General features: G+C 47.0%; 1 protein-coding gene across 1 annotated transcript in view; it reads left to right on the top strand.

Annotated features, from left to right (window-relative positions):
* The first annotated feature begins 6,730 nt into the window (after nt 1-6,730).
* The window catches only part of CORO1C (coronin 1C), a 61,153-nt gene continuing 40,624 nt past the window's right edge, over nt 6,731-27,259 (top strand). The window contains exon 1 of the mRNA XM_081885204.1: nt 6,731-6,752. The gene's annotated coding sequence lies outside the window, so the exon portion shown is untranslated. The remainder of the gene's footprint in view (nt 6,753-27,259) is intronic.

The following is a 27,259-nucleotide window of genomic DNA, read 5'->3' as shown; positions in this document are numbered from 1 at the left end:
TTTTTACTTGTTAGTAAAAGTGTACTGTATTATGTGCTTCTCATGAAGAAACAATAAAAAATTATTTACAAACTGCCTGTTTGCAGTCCTTAGAATGAAAATTCCCCTCTGCACTGTCTGCTTTGAAAGCATGTTTTGCGAAAATGGGCACTGCAGATTAGCAGCCCAGCCAAGAAGCCTACAACGAAAGGTTACCGTACCAGCCCACATGCAACCATATTGGCGGCATGAAAAGAAAACTATAGAAAAGAACTGGGCCAAAATTAACAAAATGAATTTCAGTAGGGTTCTACACTTAGGCAGGAAGAACCAGCTGCATAAATATAAGATGCAGTATACCTGGTTTGTCAGTAGTGCATGTGAAAAAAATCTAGGGATCTTAGTAGGCTGCAAGCTTAACTTGAGTTTACAGTGTGATACAGCAACAACAACAAAAGTTAGGCTATTCTAGGCTGCATCTGCAGAAGTCTAGCGTCCAGATCAAGGGAAGTCATATTCCCACTCCGTTCTGCCTTGGCCAAATCACACCTGGAACACTGTGTCCAGTTCTGGGTGCCACAATTTAAAGAGAATATTGACAAGCTAGAATGTGTGCAGAGGAGGATGACCAAGTTGATAAAGTATCAAATGTCATATCACCTATCAGTCTCTCTCCTCTTTCCCAAGCTGTACATACCCAGCTCTTTCAACCATTTCTCACCAGGCTTGGGGTCCAGCCTCTTGATCATCTTGGTTGCTTCCTCTGCAGTTAGTTAAAATCTAATTATAGTGGAGAATCATAGAGTTGGAAGGGACCCTGAGGATCATCCAGTCCTACCCCCCACAGTGCAGGAATATGCAGCCGTCCAGACAGGGATTGAACTTGCAACCTTGGCGTTATCAGTACCATGCTCTAACCAACTGGGCTTCTACATTCATTTTTGCCTGATCTCAGAGAGAGGGCAGTTTTAATAGTGATTTCATGTGTCTGCCTCATTTGCACTCTTTGTGACCTGAGAGTGGCGGCCACATCAACAGCTGGTGCCCCAAAGGGGTCCAGTTCTGATGCAACCTCCTCCCGCTTTTGAAGCCACTCCAGCCACAACAATGAAGCTAAAAGGGAATGCATTGCGCTTGCATAGAACCTGTTGTGTTACTTTCTCATAACACCAGTGTACTTTAACATGTGTGGAACCCCCTTTGAAAGTGTGTCTAGCCAGAATAAACAACTGGCATTCTTGACTCTTTGGCTGTAAATCATGGGATTTAAAAACCTACTTGTAACAATTTCGGGATGAGTCAGCTTTGTTTCCATCTCACAGGGAGTCTGCCCTGTAAGAGCCCTACCAAATTTTGCCTTTAAAGGCAACCAGCCAGCCTTTGTCTCCAGGGCCTGGGTGAGGTTTTTTGGAACGCCTGAAATTGTCCTCATGCTGGAAGGAAAGAAACTCTCAGTGTTTATCTTAGCCAAGGATTGCCCTGTGCTTTACCAGTCTCTTACTGACCATTTAAAAGTCATCAGCTGAAATGAGGAATGCTTTTAATTACCGTTTGGAGTTGACATGTTTCTGGGCTTGGGCCAGCTGTGCAGGCTGCTCTTGCTGTTGTTCCACAGAGCAAGTAGCCCCCTTTGGTGTGTGTTGACCTTCACCTAGCGGGGTGAAGACCTGGGGATGGAGAGAAGCAGAGCAGAAGGTCAGTGCAGGCTCTGCAAGCACAAGGTCCCAGGTTTGATCCCTGCTGACATCTGCTGTTAACGTAAGAACCTGAGAAGAGCCCGCTGGATGAGGCCAGTGGCCCACCTAGTCCAGCATCCTGTTCCCACCAGATCCCTATTGTGGAAAACCAGCAAGCAGCCTCCGAGCCCAAGAGCCCTCTTCCCTCCTGTGTTTTTCCAGCAACTCGCATTCAGAAGCATCAATGCCACCCAACTGGAGGCGAAGCAGAGCCATCGTGGCAAGTAGCCATTGGTGGCCTCTATGAATACTCTAAAAGCCATCCACATTGGTGGCCATCACTGCCTCCTGGGGGAGCCATGCCCCATAGCTTAACGGCATGAAGAAAACTTCATTTATCTGTCCTGAATCTTCCAATTTTCAGCTTCATTTGATATACATGAGTTCTAGTGTTATGGGGGGGGGGTATCTGTCCACCTTCTCCATGCCAGGCAAAAATCATGTCTCCTCCCACTCACCATTTCTCTAAACTAAAAAGTCCTAAACGAAAGGAAACCTTCATGAGTCTTTCATTTAAAAAACAACAACAACCAAAACAGATTTCTAAATAAACCTTGATTCAAGGGTTCTTCTGTAATCCCCAGAAATAGCAGATGCAGAAGCTAGTTGAACTTTTGCATCATTGAAGGCATTTTTTCTTTTGTTTTGTTTTGCACTGGGGAGCAAAAACACTGTTCTCACCAGCCATTGTTAGACAGCATCATAAAACCTAAAATATTCCATGTATCCAACTGCTGGCAAGTTTTATTCTGTGTGTGCAACAGATTGAAAGCTTATATCCTGTTGTGAAGGTTTCCATGGCAAAGCCAGGCAACAATCAGCAGCCAAATATGTTTTAGTTGACTGGGCAGAGAGGGACTTTTCCCCTCTCCTCTTCTTGTTCTTGAACTGATCAAGGGAGAATTAGCCCACAAACTCTTGTTGGGGTCTTGCACTACTTGGGCTCCAGCTGATGCAGAAGTATTGCTGACACTTCTGGGGGTGTCCCAGTGCCCTCCCCAAGCAGCAGCAAGTGCAGCCACGCCATCCTGTTAACACCGCCCCCCCCTGCGGGGATGGCCAGCTGGTGCCTCCTGGAACCATTTAAAATTCACTTATTGATCTATAATATACATAGCAATGCAATTCAGCAATAATCTTAGAGTGCTTTTGAACAATGAAATACAGTAATAAAATGATTTGAAAGCAATGAAACATGCAAGAAAAAAACCTGACACATTATCAGCATCCCTCAGTCCTTAAAGGGCTCTGGACAGGAAAGAGGCAGAATGCCCCAAGACATCACCCGCCTCCCCTCAGAAAGCTGCCTTAGACATTTTGATTTATTGTCATGGTTTTATTTTCTTTCTTTTTTAAAAAAGACTGTTGTGTCATTTATTATATACATTTCATGTGGGGTCACAAGTCCAGGAAGACTTCTTATTTCTGCTTCTACAACAGAGCCCGATAGGCTGCCTTATTCATTGTTCCATAGGCTGCAGCTTCACCCTCTTCAGACTTTCTTTTCTACATATTGCTGAAGTGCGAAATCAGTCATGTTTGCTTCAGTCCCCGTGGTACAAGGCCCCATAAAGGTTTGTCATTCTTCCTGATAATGGCTTGCCCAATATCTTTCCAAAATGTATTAGCATAACACGCCTTTTTCCTTCTCAAGACGTTCTTATGTGCACTTTGCTGGGCTAAGAAACTCCTAATTTGATCACCAGATTTGTCTGTCCTTAAAAGATCTAGCTGATTTTGCTTTCTGCACTCTGCATCAAACCAAGACAGTATTGGAAATTTTGTATTTTACCAAATTGGGTCTGTGGTTCTCTAGCAGGGCCTGCTATAAACTAAGAGAGGCTCATACAACAAAAATGTAATATTTAGAATATATTGGACCCCATTACATTTGTTTTAAAAAGGGCTATCTAAGGTATCTAACTGTTGGAGATGCAATAGGGATAATGCTTCTCTAAAACATATGTTTTTTCTTTGTCCTATGTTGAAAGATTTTTGGCAGAAGGTAACTGAAACTATCAACAGAACTGTATGGAATAAGTTTACATTTACAGAGCAAAATATCCTTTTGAGTTATATACCCAGTACATGGAACCTTACAAAAGGACAATATGAATGGAGTCTCCATGCCCCTAACTAAAGCAAAAAGACATATTGATGAATTTGAAAAATAAAAATGTGGCAGCTCCCTTCTACGATTGGATTGAAAACGTATACAAACTTGCAACATATGACATATGGGCAATCTATCCAGAAGATATTTGTGTTTTGATGAGTTTTGCCCTCTTCCTGCCCCCTGTTCCTTCATTTCCCTCCTCTCTAAGCTCTTTGATAGCTGAAGAACAGCCTTTAATTTCCTAGTTCTAATCTGCTGGAAGGAAGTGATAGTGCTGGGTACCTTCACCTTATCTGATGTTAGACATTGTTTGAAGAAAGTGAGGCACTGGGAGAGGGGGCTCATGAATAATCTGTAGGCAGTCAGGCAAGCCACACAGGTTAGCTATCTATAAATCGGATGATGTTGGGCATAGTTTTGGGAGAAGCGCCGGCTCCCTCGGCCAGTAAAGCAAGATGAGCGCCGTAACCCCAGAGTCGGTCACGACTGGACCTAATGGTCAGGGGTCCCTTTACCTTTACATGCACAAACTGATGGCCAGAGGGTTGTGCAAAAACTGAAGACTGCCTGGGGGTGTCACTTTGCCACTTCATGAGGGCTTCCCAGTGGCAGATAGAAGTGCTTGCTTGGTAATGGATATAATGCTTGCTGTTTAGAATAAAATCTTAAAAATCTTCTCACCCACTCGTGTTTGTATTGCATCTGAATCTCATTTTAAAAGAACCAGCTTCCATTTGGCAAGACAACAACTTTCATATAAACACAGGTATTTTTGGTACAGAGATTCTGAGAGAGCAGAAAAGACTTTTTATGTATGCTGGGCCAGAATACTACTGGCCCAGAGATGGAAAGAAGGTAAAGTTCCAACCAGAGGAATGGTTGATGAAGGTGATGGACTATGCTGAAACGGTGAAATTGACTGGGAAAATCAGAGACCAGGATGAGAAGAAGTTTAGGAAGGAATGGGAAAAATTTATAGTCTATTTAAGAGAACATTATAAACAAAAACTTCGGCAGGATTAGAGTAATACTTGTAAAAGACAAAATATAATGGAAAAAGTTAATAATAGATACTGTATTGGCCTGAATATAAGCCTCACTTTCCCCAAAAATTCCAACTGTGAAAAGTTAAAGTGCGTCTTAAATTCGCAACCTTACAAAAATTGGCTTTTACGATAGCGCTGCTAAAACAGACCTATGGTAAAACAGAACAGGTGTGAGTGCCTGCAGAATTTTAAGGGTATTTTAAGGACTTATATTTGGGTATTGCCTTTTCTTCTCCCCTCCCCCCCCCGAATTTTAAAGGTGCGGCTTATATTTGAGTGTGGCTTATATTCGGGCCAATACGGTATAACAAATTGGGGGGGGGGAAATAAGCTGAGAGAAAAGGGATTGACAATGAAACCAGAGAAGTGGGGGGGGGGTCAAGGGATTCTGAGAATCCTAAATGTAAAGGTGAATAATATGTTTAAATTGAAATTTGTCATGTAAAACAATAAAAATATTTTATAAAAAAAGAAGATGCTGAGGACCTTGACCAAGGAACTGGTTGAACTGGGTTAGCAAGAGTCCTTGTTTACTGATTCTAGTCTCATATTCACAGGACCATAGGTTTGGAAGAGAACCAGGGGTGTCATCCAGACTGACTCCACCGCCAACGCCATAGCAATACTCTGGTTTAGGGTTTGGAGTCATCTCCAAACTGCTTTAGCTAAGCAAGTGAAGGCTTTAGGAAGGTGCGAAAGAAAAGACTCGCCCCTCCTTAGACCCCCCAAAGCACCTCCAAATATTGCTGTCAGGCATTTTTCATTCCAAGCTGACTAAAGTGCTGAGCAGGAGCTGGGGAGGCACTGAGGCGTATTGCTGCAAGACCCTGCTTGTCATCGCCATCACGTCCCATGAAGAGGGGAAGGGGGGGTCTTCTGCTTGCTGGGCCCAGATGCAGATGCGGAGCTGGGGGCCAGAGAACCAGCCTGGCTTCCCCAAACAGCAGCAGCCAGACCCCCTGCCAAGACTCTGGTGTTTTTGCTCTGTCCCTGCAAGGGAGTCTTGGAAGCCTCATACCTAGCAAGCCATAAAAGGCAAGGAGTGGAGGGAGATCTGAGGGGGGGGGGGATCTGGACAGCAGCCATTGCACACAGCCCTGCCCCCTCGTGGGCTGAAGGTGTAGAGCACCAAACCAGCTGATCTTTGGAGCTTTAACAACAACAACAACAACAACGCTCTCCTTTGGGAGAGATTTAAAGGACTTTATTATCAGCAGAGCCTTGCTCCAAAGGGATGACGTTGCAGGAAAGGCTTTGCAAATGCTCAGCATTTTTCCTAGTAAGTGTGGCATCCATGAGGAATCTTATTTCCAAGGCTGCTGCCAGGCTCGTTGTTTATCTCCTGTACACTTTTGATGGCACAGCCATTTGCTTAGCGGTAACACATCTCTGCAACACAGTTCCAGGCTCAATCTCCCTCCTTGCCTGAAAAATGCCTTCTCCCCCCTCCTTCTGATCACTGGGAGCCAGAGCAAGGTCCACTCTTACACTGCCTGCGTGACACACCATCTAAGGAAGGAGTGTCTGCGTAAAAGGGGATTGGGACAAGGGAGGTAGTCTTTAAAAATCAAACAAACCAGAACTACCTAGCCGGAAGGGCACCCATGTGTGGGCTCCTCTGCTTTTCAGTCTTTCCAACAAGCCACGGGCAGAGGGCCAGTTTCAGATGTGTAGAGATCTAACCATCTTGACCATAAATGACTGCAAAGGGAGGGCTGTGAATCGTCATTGTGAGGTTGGTCCCAAAAGACAAATCACTGGGAATTGCTGGAGAAGCTTCTTGCAACCTGCTCTTGGGAAGGAGAAAGGCATTTGCTAGACAAAGAAGTTTGCAGCTTGGAATCCACTGGACTTTTGGATGTGTCTTTTGCACAGGTGGGGGATAAAATCCATTTTCTTTTAGTATATTTGTATGTCCTGTTCTGGTAGAGAAACACATGCTGTGACTCTCCAAGGGGTGACCCACCCTGGATGTTGTTAATGTTGTTAATTGAGCTTCTGATGAACCACAGAGAGAGGTTTCCAAGCTACTGGTGGGCTCGTGGGTGCATCGTCTGTCTCCCTCCCCCCCACCAAAAATACAAGGGAAGCTGATGTGGAGGATTCTGAACTGAATGACATTTGGGGAACCGATTTTGTTGGGGTCTTGACTGCACAGGCATTGCCCCAGGCAATCCAGGTGGTGCGCTGCTTGCCATGGAAGCCCCTGCGTGGCAGCACTCGGGGTATTCACTTGACAGCAAGAGCATCACAAAAAGGAAAGAGGCTCCCCACACCAGGAAAACGTCAAAGGTGAAATGTGATGGCTTTGTTTTGGCAACGGATGAGCAAAGGGTGTGTGAGGGGACCAGGCCCAGGGATAGAGTCTGTGGAGTTCATGTCTCCACAAGACACCTGCAGATGAAGAGAGCCACAGGTGAGGCAGCTTCCACGGGGCAGCTGGCAGGGGAGCCCCTCCTCTCTGTGCCACACATGGCCATGCAGGCGCATGGGAAGGGCCTGGAAAGTCCAGCCTCTCTGCAGGTGCTCCAAAGGCAGCGCTCAGAAGACGCAGAAGGCAGGAAGACCACGGCTCTCTGCTATAGGCTAGAGGAAAGCAAGCACAGCATCATGACCCAAGAGGGCGAAACCCACCCATTTGACTTTCCAGAATCTGAAAGGAAAAGGGAAATGACAGCGTGCAGTTGGCCACTGGTTCAAATAAATAACTTTGGCAGTCAAGAAAGTTTAGGAAGGGAGGCTGTGAGGGCAGATATGACTAGCACTTTCCAGGGGGTATTGAGGAGGCAGTTAACACGCTCAGATTCAGAGAGCAGCGCTGAGAACAGGCAAGTGAATAAGCTGATGCTGAACTCCCCTGGCGAGGAAACCAAGGCTGGCTTCCTGAGTTCCCTGGATTCTCCAGAGGAGCCAAGAAATGGAGAGACGGAAGGCCCTCCGCTACGAAACCATGGGGAAACCGGAGGCCCACTGATTGCTCTTCCCAATGGGCAAAGTGGAGACCACATGCAGATGGCGAGCTGTGGCGCTTGGCCTGAGAGAGCAGCAATCGGCTGCAGTCATGTTACCCTGACTGGTGCAGAAGAGGCGGCAAGGGAGGTTCGTGGGAGTGATAAGGGAGCCAAGGGCCTTCAGATAAAGTTGCTGGCAGTTTCAAACCTTGCTTTGGTTTGGGGGGAGGCTGAAAAACATCCCAGGGAGAGAAGCCAACCCCGCAAGAGTGGGGAAGACCTTGGGGCCTGCAGTGAACTGGGCTTTGAGTCAAACAGCCAAGCAGGTGGCTTGCCAAGCCCTGGGGAAGGGGCAGAAGCAACAGAGAACCTCAAGCCCACGGCAGCCATGGTGGTGACCCTGCAAAACCCCTCTCACAGGACCAGCGAAAGTGGCAGAAGCAAAACCACTGGAGGAAAGCCCCCACAAAATGGGGAATGTTGTCGGCTCCAGGAACAAAGGAAAACTAAAGAAGAGGATGAAAAAGCCCTCAGAGTGGCAGACATGAAGAAGACGTTTGAGAAGCGGAAGCCGGCAGGGGAGAAGGCTGCCCCACCTGCTCGGAAAGGTGAGACAGGGGTACTGTGACTGGGGCAGGATTGCCTATCTTTGCAATGGTTAAGGAGGAGCATTTAAAAAAACTCTTGACCGCCATCTTGGTCTCAGAGCACAAGAACACGGAACAGGTAAGAGAGCATCTTGTATTCAGATCGGCAGGTGTTCAAAAATTGCTGAAGTGCCACAGAGTTCTGCTTCAGAAAGGATGTCCAGCAGCAGGAAGGAATAAATTAGTGTGTTGGGTTGGGAGAGAGAGAGATTGTTTGTGTGCTTTGCCTGTGAAGTTGACCAGGAAAGAAAGCTGGGATCACTGATGTGAGTTAAATATCAAGGAAGGGAGAAAATAAATCAAATAAACCAGCAATACCATAGTACTGCTTAAACCTGCAAAGGACTGGGAATTTCACAGGGCTGTGAAATTTTAGCACCTGGACTTGATGGCCTTTTGCCCTCCCCCATATTAGATCAGAGTATGTATTTCTTGGCTAACTTCTTGCTCACTCTGCTGAACTGAGCCCAAGACTTTAGTCCTAAAACTCTGGCCTGATGACACCAGCCCTGCAGGCGGACAAAACATCTGGCCCACTTTTCTGCTATGTCTGGTGGACTCAGCAAATGAGGCATTTTTATTTGTTTCAGCTGAGTAGCAAAGCTGCATCCCGTCCTTTTAGTCCCATGCCGTGACTCTGAGTGCAGCTTCCACATAAGCCTGTTATGGGATGGACGCTCCTCCTCAGGCCAGCACATTTTTGCAGCATCCATGTAATTTAGCTCAGTGGCAGAGCATCTGCTTTCCTGCAGAAGGTCCCTGGCTCCCCCCCCAGGCCATCTCCAGGGAGGGTGGGAGGGATCCCTGTTCCTCAAGAGCCCCTGCCAGTCAGCGCAGACAGTTCTGAGCTCAGTGGACTCAGCAGAAGACAGCTTTCTGTATTTCTATAAAATGCCAGCCCACGTCCCTGCCTTCTGCATTTACCCTTTCCACAGAAAATCTGTTAAAAAATCTATTGCTGACAGCCTCTTTGCAATACTAAGCCCCTGTGAAGTGATGGACTGTCTGCTTTAAACTAGAATTTTCCCCAATGTGGTACAGTATTTATTTAGCATCACACAGTTTGTAGCTGGGATGCTACAGATGTTCTATTATTCTGAGCATTTGATACTTGGGTTATTCTTTGGTTGGAAAAGATGCCGCCTTATTCCAAAAATGGTATAGCATTCTCATATGCAGAACTGGGTGCCCCCCCCTTTCAGTTGCCTTGGTGATGAGAGAAGACAGCACATAGTGGTCTTGGGCAAAACCAGCAAAGGAATTTGTTGTCGCACAGAGACATCCCTAGGCTCCCTTGTGCCCCTGGAAAGGAGCTGTCTCAGAGCCCCCTCCCTCTCTGCCGAGGCACCCAGAGCAGCAGGGCAGCCCCCCAGGGAGCAGCCCCCAGGCACTCCCAGGGCAGCCCCCCAGGCACTCCAAACTAGAGAGGGATGCACGGTTTTTGTGCCCTCCTGGCAGGGGGCAACATAGCCAACCCCCCAGGTATGCCCCTGCTGCCAGGAGAAATTAGTCTGATCCTGAAGACTCAGGTCAGAGGAATGGCCTTAAGCAAACTTTCTCGCAGTGTCAGGATGTGCCTGCACCAGTGTAATTGCTGATAACCAATGTCCTGTGCCCACACCTTAAATCAGCCTTCCCCAATTTTGTGCCCTCTAGAGGCTGTGGACTACAGCTCTATCAGGCCTGCCCACTGGCCCCACTGGCTGGGGCAGACGGGAGCTGGAAATTCTAGGGCTCTTCTTAGGGTCTAATGACCCACAGCCCCTGTCTACATGGACTAGCAGCTCCTCTGCAGTTTGAGACAGGAGTCTTCCCCTGGGTGTAGCCAGGATTTTTGTTAGTGGGGGCAGGCCACCACTGTTGGGGGGAGGAGAACCTCAGTTGGCTATGTATTTTTATTTATTTTTTATTGATAGGGATAGCTGCCCCCCCCCCCGGCTATGCCCATGAGTCTTCCCCCAAATCTACCAGACGACACCAGAGATTGAAGCCGGGACTCTCACCCCTTGCCACTGAGCTGTAGCCATTGCGTTGGCTGCTGGCCCTCCTCCGTGTTGGTGGTGGGGTGAGCTGGGGTGCCTGGGAGGGGGCAGAGTCAATGGATGTTGCATCCCTGAGAAATCCTCTTTCATCCTTTGTAATCCTCTGTTGCTGCCCTCTTGCAATGATAGGCATTTCATTGGTACATAAATGACTAATATTCATGCATCACATGTGATTTTCCTACACCACCTCTTTTTAAAAGCTAGATCTCAGCCCTGACAGTGCTCCAGCTCTATAGCTCCCCTTCCTGGTCAAAAGCTGAATGCAACAGCAAGTCACACTACTGTAAATATGATTCTTGCTATCGATTTCCCTAACCCCATCTCCCTGGACATAGGAGAGGAAGGTACTGAAGCCCAGAGTCAGTGTCCACCTGAAACAGACAAGGGTTCCAGCAAATATGTCAATGGGGGGTGGGGGGTATTTTGCTTATTTTAAATCTGCGGTAATTTTGCTTTGCAATCAGATCAGTTGCGGTATACAGGTGCCTATGAACTGCTGACCTTATTGAACCCCCTGAAGGTGGCCCTCCTCTCGCGGCTTCGAAGCGAGGAAGTCCAGGAGGGCCGGGCACGCGCCTCCGGCTGCAGAAAGGGAAGCCCAGCGACGGAGCAGCTCCGCGGGCCAAAGGCAGCTCAGGAAGACTTCGGGCATTCTGGAACGATGCCCTTCCCCTTTACCAAATGCTTTTCTTTCCCCCAACCCCTCTTTCCAAAAGCGCTGCTCTTTGCTGAATTAACCCACAGCCTGTGCAGGACGGGAGCCCTCAAGGTCTTTACAAAAATCACAGCCCCACGATGCTGGAAACAGATTAGGAATACCCACTGAGCCCAGCCCTTCGCTCGAGGGTCTCCGGGAGGAGCGAGGTGCAGGCCCCACGAGGCCTCTCTGCGAGTCCGACTCGGACACGTGAGAATGAGGAGTTGCGTGTGCGAGCGCGGGGAGGCGGGGCCGCGGACAAGGGAGGCGCGTGCCCGCGCCCGGCGCGCGCTCCCCCCCACCGCCGCGCCCCTCCTCGCTTCCTCTCGCGCCGCGCCAGCCCCGCCCTTCCCCTTCCAGCGAGAGACGCTGGTTGGACGCCTTCCGTCCCGCGCTGGGCGGCGATTGGCTGCCCCGCCTCTCCCCTCCGCGAGGGCGGGACATGAGGTTGGCTGAGGCGACGCGAGAGGGCGGGGCGGCGCAGGGCGTGGGGCGTCCCGCCCCCTGGCGGCCGGTCTCGCGCGTGTCCGTCAGTCAGTCGGAGTCGGGCGAGGAGGAGGAAGGAGGCGCGCGGGCGAGGTAAGGGCAGGCGGGCGCGTGTCCCTCTGGGGTGGGGCGGGGGGTCCTCGCTTCTGGGTGCCCGGCGACGAGAGGTCCGGGGGGAGAGCGGCGGGCTGGCCTCCCCCCCCGCCCCCCAGGCCGCCCTCCTGCCTCCCCAGGAAACGTCCTGCAAAATCCGGTGCCCATAGGGATTCAACAAAACAAGGCATTTTTGTTTGCACTTAAAGAACAACAGCAGATTCTTGGTATGGAATATGTGGGTCTCATGGGGGGAGGCTTAAAAAAAGAAGACATTTGCATCTTCCTTATTAAAAAAAATGCTGCATGTCTGATACCCAAGATACACATTTATAAATCTGCGACTGCAGGTGAGAGCATGCCAGGTTTGATATTGGAGAAGGGAAGTGGAGGTTTGTAATTGTCAGGTGGTCCGAGTGGTCATGTTCAAATAATTTCCATCTTTTGACTCAAAAGGGGGGGGGGGGAGAAAGGGCTCTTGAAGCAGCTTATGTAAGCCGCAGGGAGATGCCATTGAAAAGAGCCTGGGCTGCTTTGGAAGCAGAGATGTCTTGAGGGTGTCGGGTTTAGTGGGATGTGGGGGCTGCAGATGTGGGCAGTGGCGTAGCGTGGGGGGGCAGGGGGCCGGGCGCAACACCTGGGGGGTAGGGAAATCCACGGGTTAGGGGGTGCAAATCCGTGGGTTAGGGGGCGCAAATTACTTGCCTTGCCCCGGGTGCTGACAACCCACGCTACGCCACTGGATGTGGGGTCAGGATGAGAGGCCTGGGGGTTGTGTGAGCCGTCATGGTGAGACCGTGGATGGGCAAGAAGGGAAGGCATGGGGGGTGACTGGGGAGGAACTGAGGGGAACATAAAGGTTTGTTCATGTGAGAGACAACTCAAGGTGCTAAGGCCAGGGAGCCCAGGGAGCTGATAAACGGTGGTGGGAAGCTTTCCAGTTTGGGGAGGGAGGTGCAGGCGATAATGTTTCTGTCTTTTGGGGGGGCGGGCAGGTTGTCATCAGGGTGTATTTGAGACTTGGGTGCTGGTGACGGAGGAGGGACTTGGGTGTGTTGCTTTATGGCAGCAGTTAATTGAGGAGGGAGGGGAGGCTTATGTCATGGGGAGAGCCAGTTGCTGGTTAGGGCAGGTGTTTGGTGCTCTGTTGCAAATTGTGGAGAGGTCAGGGGAACAAGAAGGATGTCCATTTATGGGGGCTGCAGGTGTTTGGGGTGGGGTATGTCTCCCTGTGATGGTTGAGGGAGAGCAGCGCAGCAGCAGTCGTGAAAAAGGAATTCTCAAGGAAATCTGCTTTTCTGTTTGGGGAAATTGTGCCTGTGCAATTTTTATAGCTGAATACTGGGAAATCGTGGGTTAAAGGAAGTGTAAAGATAATTTTTAGGAACTCTGAAGAGGGTTTCATAATGGCTGTCTTCTGTAGATAGGATTCCTTCTAAAGGAGGAAGCTGTCACATGCTGCTTGGCAACCCTGGAGAGAGGTTTGCAGTTGGATAAAAGTCTCCTTCAAATACCTCACAGAGGAATACAGCAGTATATTCTGTATGTGGGGGAAGTGTTTTTAGAAGATAGCAATAAATGCCTTCAGTTGGCATGGGATACCTCTGTTGCAGGGCTGGACTAGGCAGCTGAGTCTGCTGCTCAAAGAATGGGCATCTTTTGCGGAGAAGAAGCCTGTTGAGGTGCAAACTGTAATTCTTCCTCAGTATTGCACATTTTATGACTAAGAATAATGTGAGCACTTCTGTGTGGGATGGAATACAGTTCTTTTGTTCTTTAGATTGTTGACTATTTCTGAGGAGGGGAAAATATTAGTCAGTTGCATACAATGTGTGTGGCATGCAGTGGAACATGATGTCTAAGAAGAAGGGGGAAGGGTAGATGACTGTGCCTGCCATGCATGCTAGGCTGTAAGTCCAGTGGAGTTCAGCAGATCATAATTCATAGAATCAGAGAATTGCAGAATTGGAAGGGACACCAAGGAACCTCAACTAGATCATACATGACAGGTGGCCATCTACCTCTGCTTGTAAACCTCCAAGGAAGGAAAGTCCACCACCTCTCGTGGGAGTCTTGTCCACTACTGAACAGCTCTTACTGTCCTAAAGTTCTTCCTGATGTTTAGTCAAAATAGCCTTTCATGTAACTTGAATCAATTGGTTTGGGTCCTACTCTCTGGAGCAGGAGAAAACAAGCTGGCTCCCTCATGTGACAGCCCTTTCAATATTTGAAGATGTCTATCATATCTGTTCTGAGTCTCTTCTTCTTCTTCAGGCTAAACATTCCCAACTCCCTCAGCCGTTCCTAAGGCTTGCCTTCCAGACCCTTGATCATCTTGGTGGCCCTCCTCTGCACAAGTTTCAGCTTGTCAATATCCTTCTTAAATTGTGGCACCCAGAACGGGACACAGGACTCCAGGTGTGGTCTAACCATAGAATGGTACTATGATTTCCCTTGATGGGAACATTCTGTTGATGTAGCCTAGAATAGCATTAGCTTTTTTTGCTGCCGCATAACGCTGTTGACTCATGTTCAACTTGTGGTCTGCTAAGACCTCTAGATCTTTTTCACATGTACTGCTAGTAAGCCAGATGTTCCCCATTTTATATTTGTGCAGCAGCTTCTTCCTGCTTAAGTGTAGAACCTTACAGTTGTCCCTATTGAAATGCAGCTCTCTTCTTGCCTTCTTTATCATGCTATCACCAGGTTGGGCATTACTCTCCTTTTGGGTGAAGACAGAGGTAAGGTAGATGTTGAGCAGTTCTGCCTCTGTCACACAGAAGCATTTCTTTGTCTTCACACAAAGCAATCATGGGATTGTATTGTAAATTTACATAACTCTTAATTATTTGCATATTTTGGTTCTGCCTGTTTCCTTCTGTCAAAATGTCATTTGTAGGATCCTCAGGGTAGGGACCTGCTTTTATGTTGCTCTTACCTTATTCACATGTTAATGGTAAGCCGTAGATTATGGCCTACTATGAACGACAACTTCAGCTTCTTTACTTTTCCTTTCTGGCATACAGGAGAGTCAGTTTCTACCTCAGAGTTATATCTGAAGCAGGGATTGTGGATTGTTTTGCTCCAATGAAATCTCAATCTGTAGCTAAGGTTTGTTCATTGCTTACTGATTGCTATTTTTTATTACATTTTTTATTTATACTTATTTATTGCACTTGTAAGTCGTACTTTTAATGAGAAATAAGCTCAGAACGACTTACAATGTAGTACAAAAATTAATACCAAATAAAAACAAAAACTTATACATATATAGATATATATAACAGTCAAATACATCCCACCCACTAAAGGAGGCTACAATATCTAAAACTCTCCTGCGCTAAAGGTCAAAAGTCCATTTAAAAAGAATCATTTTTGCCTGGCACCTAAACGTAGCCAATGATGGCACCAGGCAAGCCTCCCTGGGGAGAGCATTCCACAAGTGGGGAGCCACCACAGAGAAGGCCCCTTCTCAGGTTGCCACCATCTGCACCTCCCTCTGAGAAGGACCTCAGATGGTGAGTGCAGGGAGAGGTGGTCCTCGAGTTATTGCGGTCCTAAACTGCATAAGGCTTTAGAGGTCAGAACTAGCACTTTAAATTGACCCCTGAAGCAAATTGGTAGCCATTGCAGTCATGCCAGAATTGGTTTTATATGCTCAGACCATCTTGTACTGGTCAGCAATCTGTCCACCGAGGTTTGCACCAGCTGTAATTTCTGAATTGCCCTCAAAGGGGGTGGCATACATACATGGTTCTCTCCCTCCTTTTTTTATCTGACCCTTGTTCACTATAGACCACTCTGACTCAGGTGTAACACTACAACTGGGATCCTGGCTTGTTTCTTCTGTGCAGGAAGTGGGCGAAACAAAGTGGTCAGGGCTGTGCATACACAGTAAGCCGTTAACTATGGTTTGCCTTGGCATGGAAAATGGGCCTCTGTAAGATGCGACTTTCATTGAAAGTGGAGTAATTCTTAATTCTTAGAAGCTTTTCTTACCATTTGTGAAATGCTATATGGATTTTCCAACTCACAAAATGTAAACTAATTACCTTTCTCAAGCATATGCATCGTTGTACTAATGTATAAGGAAATGATGAAGAAATCAGCTGCAAGCTGACTAGACATAGAAATAAAACTGACTAGCCTAGTAGGTCATCATAAAGCTGAGCTGCTCTGCATGTACAATAGAGCATGTTTGCTCTGTGTGCCTATTTTTTTTCTGCTTGGTTCAGAGATGGTATGGTAACCATATGCTCATCTGCTTGCAAGGGCCTTCCCATGCGGAGGGTGCTCTTCATCTGTGACCCCCATGATCCCTCCGCACAACCCATGTATGTTTCCCTCTCCATCCGTGTGGTAGATGCCAGACTTTCATGCCTTGCTTGCTCCCTTTTTTGAAAACATTTCTTTTCGTGTATAAAACAAGGTAATTTACAATCAGGATCTAAAATATATTAAAACCCAAAGCAACTGAAACGTTTATAAAACCACAGCTTAAAAACATAGGCTAAAAACATTTTACATTTTACAACGCTCAGTGAGTTCATTAAAGCGCAAGTCCTGGCACTCCAAAGAGGAGGTGTGTGGGGGGGGTATTGCAGGCTCACTTTGGGATGTGGTGATGCCCATGCAATGCCCCCCCTCCCATTTCTCCTGGGCTGCTGTGTCCACTTGGGTTGGATGCAAATTCCTGAACAGTCTGCTCCCTCTGGGTGTACAATAAATTGGTTGAGAAAGAACTTGTAAGCAGAGTGCAAAGGTGGTAAAAAGCTGAGGTGAGATTATTGAGTGTGGCACACGGGACTCCTGAGTCTCTGGCTTAAGGGAACTGTAATGATAAACTGACTGAGGATAGACCCATGGAGGAAAGCAGGGTGGTGGTCTAGGTATGCTGGAGGTGGGGAACAAAACAAATTGGGGCAATATAGCTTAACTTGCTGATGTTATTTTGTTACTTCATGTTTTTCAAAGGCTGTGTTTGCAGAGGTAAAAGATCAAAGTGCAAAAATCCCCAAATACACACCTGACTGCATGTGTTTTTGTGTCTTGCTACATAATCGTAAATTTTTAATGGATGGCTGTAGACTTTGAGTGGGAGAACTGCAATCCACATTGGTGCTTCCCCATACATACTGTGTTGGGATTGCTCTGTCTTCTGATGAACTGCCTTTTCAAACATCATTGGATTTTTCGAGTTAAATCTTCATGCTTATTGCATCTGTCACAGTTGGGCTGTATCCAAGCACGAGGCAGGGAGTAGCTGCAATGAAATGTAAGGCCAGGGAAATTAATATTGCATCATAGTGATATAGGCTAGAAGCGAGGGAGAAACTAATGGTGCTTAATAACTGCATATTTATTGCATGCATGTTAAAATTGGACATTTTTAATAATCACATAATTGAAGGAATCATTTGAGCATTACACGACAATTTGGCTCACTAAAAGTGCCTGGAGCTTTGTTTTAAAATACATTTTAAAAATTATCTTGCACTTCTATTGACTTAAAAAAAGGACCAGTTTAACTTTTGATTTGCTTTGAAAACTGAGCTGTGCACTTTTTCTAACAGAAGCTGCATTGCATTGCTTTAGCTTTTGCCAACATAGTGTCCAGACATTTTGGACTACAGCTCCCATCAGTCCCAATCCCGCACCAGCTGGGGGTGATGGGAATTGTAGTCTGAGGCATCTGGAGAACACTCATTGGCAAAGGCTGGGTTGCCATGTCACAGATGCTGCCAGATGCTACCCAGTATTCCAAGCACCATTCTAGAGTGCTCCCTTAGTGCACGACAGCAGATAATCCTGGGCTGGGACCTATAGTTGTAAAGAAGGTGGGATGATTTTTTGACTAGGCTCCTTTGCAGAACTGCAGTTCTTGTGGTTCTTTGAGAACCATGACAATTCAGTAGTTTGCGTTTGTGATATGCTTACCTGCATAGTGTAACAATGGTTTTGGGACCTGTGTTGTTTACATAGGTGGGCAATAGATGGTGGGGTTTTCCTGCAACAAGTATCTGAGTTTAGTGTGAGATCTCTTGTCCAGTACACTTCTCTTTTACCTGTGGCTTTCAGAAGAAGCCATTATTGAGTCAAGGTAAAAATCCTGCGTAACAAGGTATGTCTGATTCAGGGTGAAAGCAAGGTAGCATACAGAGAAAATGTAGAAGTGTGAGGAGGGAAATGCAGTTCTTTGTGTGCTGGATAAACAACATTGTGGGATTGGGAAGACTTGAGGACTGCTTCAAAAAGTGCTAAGCTTGAGCTCTATGAGATCAATATTTTTGTCAGGATGAAGGGCTGCAAAAGAGGACTAAGAAGATCTTCATTATTCTTTGCATTGCAACAGATTTTAAAAGTAGTAAATCTTACGGAGGATGGAAAATTTGTTGGCATTAAGACTTGCAACGGTGTTCTGATATTTGCAACTTCCTACCTATGTTTAACGAACTACAAAGCCTGTGTGTCTCATATATGTGATAACATATCCTGGGTGTGTGCACTGTCTTTGCAGGGAGTTGTTTCAGTGAATTTTTAGGAAACCTTCATTCTGGTGGGGGCAGAGAATGCATCTGGTCAGAGTGGCGAGAGCATCTTCCAGCTGGCCCTTGGTGTCCTTTGATTAAGGAGCCATGGGTATTTGATTTGACAGTGAGCTTAATCTCTACTAATGTAATTAGTTTTCCCTTTCTTCACTGATGCAAACCTTCCTCCCCTGCAATAATTCCATTTAAAAAGCAGGAGCAATGAAATTAAAATAATGCTAGCACAAACCCTAAACCGATTAAAATGGAGTATAATCAGGTGTCTAAAGGAGGGATTATGAGCCCTTGGATGGAATCTTCTGGCATTTGAGAAGAGTTAAGTTGCATGGAAATTCTCTTCCAAAAAACATCATGCCATGCAGACAGCACTTGTGAACAGCAGGACTAATATTTTGGAAGAAACAAACAGGTTCTTCTATCTATTATTGATCCTGAGTTATAGCAACCAGTCTGATACGATTTTTTAAAATAAAAGGCTGTAATGAGCATGAGATGACTCCCACCCCTGCAAATCTCCTAATCCCACCATTCATGTACCAGCACCATTAATTGGCAGGTAATGTCCTGAACTTGCAAAAAACTGAACATGAATCATGTACATGTCTCTAACATTGATCAGTTGCACATATATAGTACAGTAGATGCAATTAAAGCTGGAAATTATCCAGAGATGAGTGGTTCACAGCACAGAGAGCCCTCTGTCCCAAGAGTGTTCCCTGAGATTTGCAGGGGAGGCCCTCCTTTCTGCCCAGTGCAGTGAGAGCAAGATAGGACTGTCTTTGTGGTGGAACCCATTTAATGGAAATCCCTTCCCTCAGACGTATTACTAGTGGCTTCATTCTTTGGTTTTCAGTGCCATTTAAAGATGTATCACTTCATAGACTTTGGAACACAATCTAGATGAGCAATTGTAAAATTGTGCAGACTTGTCCTTTGAAATTGGCCTTTGAAAGGTGTAGGATGTTGCAAGTGTTCTGACTTCAGTCTCTCAAACAATTCCCTCACTTTGTGGGGGTTTCAGCAAGAAACGGGGGTTGATTTCTTTGAAGCCTGGTTGAGAAACTTTCTGAATATTCAGTACTATAATATCTTTATGTTATCTGTGCATGTTGGGATTTTTTTACCTGGCTGGGAATGTCACATTTTGCTTATTGAAACATGAATCTTGGTTCTTGACAAATCCATCATCATTAATTGATGCAAGACTTGAGTCCTAAATTCCTCCAGATGATTCCAGCTTCATTGCAGGAGTATGTGAGGTAGTTTTGCCCTCAGTTTGTATAGAACAACACAGTGTACAGTGGATGCTCGGGTTGCGAACGTGATCCATGCGGGATGCACGTTGGCAACCCACAGTGTTCGCAACCCGCGTCTGCGGGTTGCGATTTGGCGCTTCTGCACATGCGCGACCGCTGAAACCCGGAAGTAACCCAACCTGAAGCGGCTGTAACCCGAGGTATGACTGTGCTTAATGATCCTGATAGAAAGCGATTCCCTGCATTAAAAAGTCACGTGACAAGTTGTCATCTTATATTGGGAATCTTTTTCTTATGTGCAGAACCACCTCAACTACTGTCTTGAAATAACATGTTGCTGAACATCCGTAATTACAGCAAATTACCTTTGAGTCATGTTCCCCCCTCCGACTTTGCATCTTGTAAATGGGCTTATTCTTACACTAATGTTGAGTTGTGTGGACAACAGATACTTCTAGATTAAGATAGTGCTCTTCAGTAGCTCAAAACAGTGCCTCTGGGATGAAAAGGGATTAAGCTTGAAGATAAAGAACATCTGTACAAGATAGAGGAAGTGTTGATCTTGAAAGCATTTGTTAAAACAGATGTTAGAGAGGCTATAATTGGTACCACAAGTGAGGGATTTGAAGTAAAATTATAAGATTGAAATATCTAGAAGTCAGTTCTTGGTTCCCCACTACAGGTTGCACTGTAGGTCAGAAGAGTGATGCTCCTGTTAGAAATTGTGTTGCAGTTTGCAGTGGCAATATTGGTGAAGTTAATATTGTGGGGGTTTGCACAGTTAAGAATTTGAAGCGATTTACTGACTTTGTGCAACAATTCAATAATTTCTCTTTTCATTGAATTGCTGCCACAGGGGTGGGGGATAACTATCATAGAGCATGTGCTTTGGGTGCAAATGCCCCAGCTTCTGTCCCTTGGATCCTCCCTTAAGGCAGGAGATGACGGCCTTCCAGAAATTCAGTAATCAGCAGAGCTACTGGGATCGATGGACCAATAGTCCATCTGGAATAAGGAAAATTCCCATGTTCCTAATGTCTTACATCAGGGTGTGGAACCTGCGGTAATCCAGATATTGGAGTCCAACTCCCACCAGCCCCACCCAGCATGAGCAGGGATGATGGAAGAAGTAGTCGAGCAACATCTTAATGGCCAAAGGTGCCTCACTCTCGTTGCAACTGCTCAGTAAGGGATCATTCCAGATTCCTTGCTGGAGAGCAGTGGGGCTGAACAGAGCACAGAGCTACCACTGTACCCCAAACCCCAATGGTTGACCAGGATAAAAAATGTGTCGGGGGCGGGGGTATTTCTTTAAAAAAATTGGTGAGCCAGCTTCAGGCTAGTTCAGCAGAGACACCTGGATCAGGTCCCTATCTGTCTGTTGAATTGGCTTAGGCTGGTTCTCTGCTTCTGCCCCATTTCTGGGCCTTACACCATCTACTCTTGGGAGAAACACTGCCAGCAGCTGCCTGCCAATCGCTTGTGCAGTTGGCGAGTGCATTGGGGCCCTCTGGCAGCAGACCCTCCTCTCTCCAGCCTGCCCAGGGTGGGCTTTCTCTGCCCTTTGCATTTCATAGTCTCTGAATTTTAAGGCCCATCCTTCTTTTGAGCCGAGTCTTCAGTGGACTGGGTGAGAGTTTATGGAGCGGAATTTTCTCTGAGCCATGTTTAGCAGTTAAGAATTGCTTCGCTGCTTTAAGGTGGCCTCCAGTTGCTCTGTTATCACTTTGCTCTTAGTAAACCTCACTTTACAAGGCCTGGAAAAATTCAGGCACTTAAGGAAAGACTCCCTCACACTTAGAAATGCTTGTTTGTATCCAGAGTGTGCTTCTCTTTCCATGTTCAACTCTGGCATCAGAATACGCAGCTAGCTGCTCCCCTCTCCTTGGGGACTTGTTCTCATTCAGTAGCAATAGGAACTGATGTTGATTAAGTTTTGGTATCCATATATGGGGGTGGGGCAATATGTTTACTGAAATGTGTTGCTTTTGAAGAAAGGCTATTTACCAACGTACATCTGCTAATGACTAATGTGGAAATGATGAAATGTTAACACTTTGCCTTAACAGACTGGATTTGCAGGGGTAGAAAATAGTCTTCCATACCTGCTGTCTTCTGAAATGTTTCTAATGAATCTCATGAACAAATAGGGTAGTCAAGCCTTCCCCAAACTGGTGCCCTCCAGATGTTTGGTCCCAGCTGGGACCAGTGACAATTGTATTCCAGAACATCTGGAGGGCATAAGGTTGGGGAAGGCTGGGAAGCAATAAAATACTATGTTGTGGTGGTTTAAAAATAAATTTGGCTTGCGAATAATAATAATTAATAATAATGTGACTTGTGAAATGGCATTGAAATAGCTAAGAAAATCCAGTGAGAAACTGAAATGGATGTTTCTGCCTTATTAATCTTGTTGCACTGGTAAAGAAAATTAGCTTACTTCAAAAGGAAAACATGCAGAAAAGGCTTATCATTTGCATACCTATCTCCTGCCTTGAATTATGGGAATATTTCCCCCCCTGGCAGGATTGTGATTGGGTCATGTGTGGGCTGGTTGGACTGGCTTCTGACCTGATTCTTCTGTTGAATTCCTGCTGCAGAAAATGGGATCAGAATTCTAATCTTGAAGCTTTCTGCTTCCTACACTGCCAGCTGCTGTTTTAAAAAAATGACAAGTCATTGTGTCCTTGGGGCTTTAAGTAGCCCTTTCTTTTTCTTAAGCAATCTCTGCTTCTGAATCTCAGAGCTGCCCTGGGATTGGGGCACTAATTGGGATTGTTGCACTAATCCCAATATAGCACATAAGGATTTTTCCGACTTTCATCATATTTAGAAGGAAGTTAATGGTGGTTTCTTTTGAATAGGCTCCATAGTTCAATCTCTACTATTTACAAATGCAACCTTTATACTCGCACCCTGCTCTTTTTAGGCTCCTAAATAGAATAAATGTAATATATAGCATATTCCTTACTCGCAGCCTTGCTGGACATCTTTGGGAGAAGAAAAGGCGAAAGAGTGAACACAAATCTGGAACAGAATCCCTAAGGCGGCTGGATGGTGCCTTGTACGACTCCTTCCGGAGGCTCCTTTGGCCAAGCTGGTGCCAAATGCATTGCTCTGCTTTCCTTTGGGCCCCATCAGCAAGTCCAAGGGGGGGGGTCTTGTTGTCTGGGCAGCCCAGACCCTCCAGACACACTGCCCAGGCCTGCACCCTGGGGGAGTCACTTTGGTGCTGCTAACACAGCAAAAACAACACAGGAGGCAGCAGCTACAAGTGATAAGCTCCACCTGATTGGCATAAGGTACAAGGGCTACAGGTTGCCTCCACTGGTGGGAGAGATCATTGTTTCTCATGGGTCAGCCGTGCCTGTCTTAAGCTAGGCAGCCCCCCAGTCAATAAGTGCTGGTGAGTTGGAGCATGGCTTTAGCCCCAGTGATTTTGATACTTCCAAGCCCCTAAGCGAACCCTTTCCACATAAACTTGTTCACTCAGGAACCCTTGCACATTGCAGACAGTTCTGTGGCACACAACTCAGTTCCGGAGTGGCTTGTTTCAGGACTCTTACGCCTTGCCGCTCTTCTGCTTGTATTGAGATATGATTGTTTGCAGCATGGTAAGATTGGTAGTTGCAGGCAAAGGGTCCTTCAGGAAAGTTTATTGAGCACTGCTGATCTTAATCTTAATCTGTGAGGCACCCGGGGTTCCCAGGAATGCAGCTTGGAAATGAGTAGCTTAACCCACCCACATTTAAAGACACTCAACAGAAAAAGAAAAGTAGCGTAAAGGATCATGAAGTATAATCTTTGCACCACAGAAGACTGACCACATCTCAGTGACAAAGTATGTACTTTGTGTGGGGAAGGTCCCAGGTCCAATCTCTGGCGTCTAGGTAGACTGGGAGAGAAACCTGTCTCAAAATCCTGGCAAGAGCTGTTCCCTTGATCCGTGTAGACCAGGAGTCGGCAAACTATGGCCCAGGGGCCGGATGCGGCCCCCCAGGCTCGTAAATCTGGCCCGTGGACCCTGCCGCCTGCTCGGTCAGTCCCCGCACACTGTGGATGCCTCACCGCGCAGGGACTGACTTCTGCGATGCTGGCACGGCTTCTGGGTGGGCGACGCTGCTGCTGCGGCTTTGGATTGGCTGCAGGAAGTTCCTGCAACTAGTCTGAAGCCTCGCTGCATGCTGAGGTAAACCCAGCGCAGCCATGGGCGGGGGGCGGGTCTGGGCCATGCCATGGGCATCGTGATGGGCGTGTCGTGGGGCTTCAGCCGGAGGCTGGTGCGCCTCCTGGCCCCACGCCGGGCGCCCGGCTCGGCGCTGCTGCTGGTGGCGTGCTCAGCTGCGCTGGAGCAGCTGGAGGGCGAGCTGTGTGCCTCCTGGCTGGCGCTTCACATTCACAGCCTGCCCGCTGACCTGGCCTCGGACGGCGGGCCGCAGTGCGTGGTGCACGCCACGTGGAAGCTCCGCGGGGACGGGCCGATGGAGCAGCTGTGCTTGTCAACAACGCCGGCGAGTGGGCACTGCCAAGACGGGCTCCTGAGCGCGGGCAGAGTGCGTTCCTCCTCCAGGTCCAGAGGCAGCTGCAGGACCAGCTTGCAGGGCATTTATATTATTCAAAAATAGTCCGGCCTCCCAAAACGTCTGAGGGACAGTGGACCGGCCCCCTGATGAAAACGTTTGCTGACCCCTGGTGTAGACAATGCTGATTGTGATAGGCCAAGGAATCTGACTCAGTATATAAGGCAGTTTCCTGTGTCGTTATCTTATGTTAGCTTGTTTTATCCTAATAGCAAGGATTGATGTAACAGATGAACCTAGAAACTGTGTCCTTATTTTTATATTTGGAAGTGGTGTGTGGATGCTGCTGCAGCAGAACATACCAGACTTCCTTTTGGGTGAGTTTGATTTTTCTAATATTATATCACATCCTCCTCCTAACATTTTAGCCTGACAAAAAATCCAGGTGCTCCTGTTAACACGCTGAATGGACAGATAACCCATAACATGGTACTAAGGGAGCAAGCTGCTTCCTGGGAGTTCAGTGCACATCCACAGGGAATCAGGAATAAATACCCTGATGGCCAAAGTGCAATGCAGGACCATAGAATGCAAGAAGGAAAAGGCCTGCAGGCACTGGGATGATGTGGCAAAGGAGTGCTTTCCTTTGCCAAGCTGATCTGTAATTTGGATTGTCCAAAACATCATTCAAAGCGAAATACAGATTTGAGTTTTCCGTTTATCTCTGGCCCTGTGTAAACATCTCCCTTTTCAGAGGCAAAGCAGGATTTTTGCTCCTGTAGTGGCTTTTCCTGTAAGTGTTCCCTAGCAGGATGTATTTCCTCTTGCATAAACAGGTTGAAACTCCTCCAAGCTTCAGAAGTACATCTGTTTTCCTCTTTAGACAGTTCTTAAAAACAGGAAAATGTGCCAACTTTCAATCCATTTTTGTGACAAATGAGAACCACACTACAACCTATATGTTCAGATTAGACAGTCCTCCAAGCCATAATTTGGAGGACCAAAAGAATGCTGCAGGCCTGCATGCGCTCCCCTCCGCTCTCATGCATGGCCGCCTTCCTCCATTTCCAGGTTGCTGCGATGTCTGAATTGGGCAAACTGTGATTAGCTTTAATCTCCAAATCATGGTTTTCAAACCCACTTTAAATAATGGTATGGAGGCTATTTGAAAGAAGAGTTTGGTTAGTACAATCCAAAAGAAGTGGTTTCGATGGCACATTCCTGATCTTCCAAACCATGGTGGAATACCTGAACTCTGGGCCTCCTGCCTGCAAAAGATAAAAGAGAAATAAAGTGACTTTCATGTGAATGTAAAACCTGCTTTGGTTGGAAAGCTGATTGTCAAGCTAGGAATGGTTAGGAATGATGGGACTTGAAGGGGAACAGAAGGAGAGGTAAAGAACCATTTTACTCCTTTCCTCCCACAATTACCTCTCAAGGTAGGCTGGTCACAGGTTTCCACCACACCACCTTAGCACCTTCTACCCCCTGACAGGAGAGATTATTAGGGGTTCAAGGCAGGTATCCAGTAGGGGAGACAGAGAGAGCACCTAGCCTACCTGCCCCACTCTGGGGAAAGCCAAATTTTATAAAGAATTTTAAAAGGTAAAAGGCAGAATGTTGCTTCAGGAAAAGAACAACAACAAAGCCTTTTAGTTCAAATGCGGGTGGTGCTAGAGCCTAGGGCTTGCTGATCAGAAGGTCGGCGGTTCGAATACCTGCAACGAGGTGAGCTCCCATTGCTTGGTCCTAGCTCCTGCCCACCTAGCCATTCGAAAGAACGTCAAAGTGCAAGGAGATAAATAGGTACCGCTCCGGCGGGAAGGTAAAACGGCGTTTCCATGCGCTGCTCTGGTTCGCCAGAAGTGGTTTAGTCATGCTGGCCACATGACCTAGAAGCTGTCTGCGGACAAACGCCGGCTCCCTCAGCCTATAGAGCTAGATGAGCGCAGCAACCCCAGAGTCGTCTGCGACTGGACCTAACAGTCAGGGGTCCCTTTGCCTTTACCTTTAGCTATTCTAATAGTTCTACTTACAAAGAGTCTTCTGATCTCCTAAGTGTTTTGGGGACCCAGGTGGGACTTGATTGACAGTTGACTGTTTCCTGACAATCACAAGCTGTGGGTCAGTTCATCAGGTCGAAGTTTGACATCCTTTGGAAGTTGAGGAGATGTCTATCACAGTGTTAACTTGCAACCAGATGTGGATTCAGGGAGGGAATTGATTTCTCAGCTAAGGCAGAATGGAGAATAAGGATTTAGGATCATTCGTTGCCTACTGTCGTGAAAGGGGATCACAACTTGTGTGGATGCTCCCTGATAAAGAATTTTGTGTTTTATTGCCCCAGCAAATGGTGCAATGAAAAGTGTTTGCTTTGTATCTCTTTTTAGTTTATGCTATATAAAATGCAGTAAAGGTAAAGGTAAAGGGACCCCTGACCATTGGGTCCAGTCGTGGCCAACTCTGGGGTTGCGGCGCTCATCTCGCTTTATTGGCCGAGAGAGCCGGCGTACAGCTTCCGGGTCATGTGGCCAGCATGACTAAGCCGCTTCTGGCGAACCAGAGCAGCGCACGGATACGCCGTTTACGGATATGCCGCTGGAGCAGTACCTATTTATCTACTTGCACTGGTGTGCTTTCGAACTGCTGGGTTGGATGGGGCAGGGACCGAGCAATGGGAGCTCACCCCGTTGCAGGGATTCAAACCGCCGACCTTCTGATCGGCAAGTCCTAGGCTCTGTGGTTTAACCCACAGCGCATGCAGTACTTATGAACAAAAGCACTTGAAATTCCTTTCATCTTCTCACTGAATATAGTTAAGGAAACATTAGCCAGCTTGTGGACTAGTGTTGTTATTTGCCAGGGACCAAACTCCTTGTTCCAAATAGGAAGGGCCTTTACACTTTCTCCCATCTGCTTCCTCCTCTCCCTTTTCTCTCAGATACCCCACCCTCTGTAGCACATGGAACCATTGCATCTTGATAACTATGAACCAGCCTTGGTGCCAGTGGCACTTGGGAAGTCAGCTGGCTCTTCGCACACCCCTCCCTCTGTCATGATGGGGGAGGGCATATGTTTTGCAACATGAAAAACCTAATTAGGTTAGAAAAATTGTCTTCAGGGCTTAAAATGGAGGCAG

Source organism: Podarcis melisellensis (assembly GCF_964234715.1).
Source record: "Podarcis melisellensis genome assembly, chromosome: 13".
Classification (NCBI taxonomy): domain Eukaryota; kingdom Metazoa; phylum Chordata; class Lepidosauria; order Squamata; family Lacertidae; genus Podarcis; species Podarcis melisellensis.
This window is presented reverse-complemented; position numbering and strand designations above follow the sequence as displayed.